This window comes from Octopus bimaculoides, chromosome 6 (genome assembly GCF_001194135.2).
Source record: "Octopus bimaculoides isolate UCB-OBI-ISO-001 chromosome 6, ASM119413v2, whole genome shotgun sequence".
Lineage (NCBI taxonomy): Eukaryota > Metazoa > Mollusca > Cephalopoda > Octopoda > Octopodidae > Octopus > Octopus bimaculoides.
In genome coordinates, this window is record NC_068986.1 from 38,888,658 (window position 1) to 38,891,509 (window position 2,852).

General features: G+C 35.5%; 1 protein-coding gene across 1 annotated transcript in view; it reads right to left on the bottom strand.

Moving 5' to 3' along the window:
• The window catches only part of LOC106881643 (OTU domain-containing protein 5), a 43,509-nt gene that overhangs the window by 5,725 nt on the left and 34,932 nt on the right, over nt 1-2,852 (bottom strand). The gene's annotated exons all lie outside the window — the stretch shown is intronic.

Here is a 2,852-nt window from a genome sequence, read left to right on the forward strand (position 1 = left end):
GTCTGCCTTTTACTGAGTGAGAGTCCCTTTGTCGCCAGCAGGGGTAAGAGAGAACTAAATAGGTGTTCCTGGCTAAATTCGGTATGCTAATTTCAAATCTATAATTAGATATTTCCTATCACATCTAGATTTTGTGTAAAATGCAAATCACTTAGTAAAATTTCCTACCATATCCAAATTCTGGTTTTAATCAGCTTAATGCCAGAAATATGAAACTTGCTTTTCAAGGTTAAAGCAATTTTTGGGACACTGACATATGCTCTGATGAGTCCAGATTTGCTCTATTTCCTGACAATGGACAAGTGTGGTTCTGGAGACTCTGTGATCAAGAATTTGATGTGAAAAGATTGCAGCCAACACTGAAACTCAGCAGCTATTTTCTGAGATGGTCTGGGGAGCAATTTGGAGCAATGGCTGATCAGAGCCGTGGAGTGTGAGGGAAACATAAACTCAGATAAATATGTGTCCATATTGCAGAAAGGACTCCTTCCAATCTTCTCCAGTGGTGAAATGATTAAAGACTCTTTATTTATAGAAGATGGGGCTCCTTGTCACACAGCTAAAATGACCTAAGATTTGTTGAATGAGAATGACATTAAAAAGCTTTCATGGCCAAGCTAGTCACCAGATATGAACCCTATTGAACACCCCTGGAACATAATGGATGGGACACTTCATAAAAAGAACAAGAAAGCATCTTCAAAGCCAGATCTTTTGAGATTACTGCATGAAACATGGCAAGAAATTCCGCAAGAGAATATTCGTCACTTGATCAATAATATGCCTAATAAGGTCCTTGCATTGAAAAATGCAAAGGGCATGTCTACTAAATATTAAATATTCACATTATAACAATTAATAAATAATTTGGATGTATAATTTCAGATTTAAATAAATGATTATAAGGGTGTCTATTTACTTCTGTCATGTCTGTAGATCTTCCACCACTTCACATTAAACTTGGCCTTATGAAAAATTTTGTGAAGAGTATGGATGATCAAGATAGTTCTTTCTAATATCTAAAGGATAAATTCAAAGAAATATTGACAGATGCTATGCTAGAAGCTGGAGTTTTCACTGGACCACAGATCCACAGTGTCATCCACAATTCATCATTTCCATCTAATCTAAATGAGAATGAACTAGGAGCATGAACATCTTTTGTTGAAGTTGTCAAAATTTTTCTTGGAAACCACAAAGCTGAAAACCACCGTGAACTCATAGAAAACATGCTTCAATCTTATGAAAAAATGGGATGCAGAATGTCTTAGAAAATAAATTTTTTACATTCTTATCTTCCCAGCCAACCTTGGGGCTGAGTGACAAGCATGGTGTGAGCACGTCCACCAACAGATCTCAGATACCAAGGTAATTTCAAGCCATAAATGGGAGATTATAGTTGGTTCTTGCAGAAGAAGAGCTCATCATCCTGCAAGTGACAAAGGAAGAGGAAACACCAAAGTTTCACTTAAGAACAGGAAGTTGCCTCTCGGCAGCAACAACAAAATACTAATGCGCTTTGGATGGATGGATGGATGGTTGGATGCAGGGGTGGCAACTCCACCAGCAGAATTCCACTGTCTGTCTTAAACTGGAAAAAGGAGGAAAGACATTCCTGTTCACTAATTATTTAAGTATACCTAACATAAAATGTGGCATGGAAAAGTAGTTTAGACGATTTTTGTAATAGAAGCACATGAGAAAGAATGAAAAATAGAGGTTTTTGGTTCCATAAAATCTGAACATGATAGAAAAATTGAAATGTAAGATCTGAAATTAGCATCAGAAATTTGATAGGAATCAGTAGTTTACGTATCTGTAACAAAAAAAGTTGTAATTTGTTGCCTGGTGTAATAGATGTATCCTTTCATGCATTATGGAGGGAGAGAACAATAAAACAAATAATGAAGAAGGCAGCACTTTATGATTTCCAGAAGATGAAAGATAGAATGCAATTCATGGATTTGGAAGAATATAATGGATGCAAGCTTTAATAAACTACATTCAATAAAATATCATCCAATTTACTTAAGTAATTGCAATGTTGGTTATAAAATCTCAATTTAAATTTTTCCCTTATTTGAGGATACACTATATGCTTATATGAGTATCTGACCTTGCTAGTAAAGCCAACTGTCTATATGTATTCGAGATCATTTAAAACCAGATATGCAGAATAACTATGTACCTCCTCTGTAGCAAGACACTTGTACTTGGCTCTGTTGTACTTTAACCTCTCAACACCTGATATAAAGTCACTTCACACTCAGGGGCTTCTACCATTTTTTTTCTTCTTGTCTTGCAAGTTATTTGGCCACCTCACTAATACCAGTGGCATGGAAAAAAGCACCCAGTACACACTGTAAAGTGGCTGGCTTTATGAAAGACATCCAGCCATAGAAATTATGCTAAAACTGACATTGCAATTCAACAGTCTTGTGGCTCATCCGATACTATGAAAACGTCCATGGCAAATGGGCATTAAATGAGGATGATTTTTCCATGTTTATTGGTTCCATTTCTTTTAAGGTATGTTCATGCTTATTACAAAATCCAAACAGAATCCAAACATAGACACACTAATTAATGCTTACATGTGCGCCAAGCTTTCATTTCTAATAAGAGTTAAATTGCAGCTAAAGAGTGAAATTCAATTATGACAATTCACATCAAAAGTGTACGAGATAAAGAAGTATGGTATATACAAGTAAATAGTTGATTTGCAAGAAGTCTACTAAAGCAACACTAAAAACTTCTAAGGTTATATAATTTCTCAACATATTTTCAAGACAAAAAGAAATATGCAATATGTTTGTGAATGTGTGTGTGTGTGTGTGTGTGTGTGTGTGTGT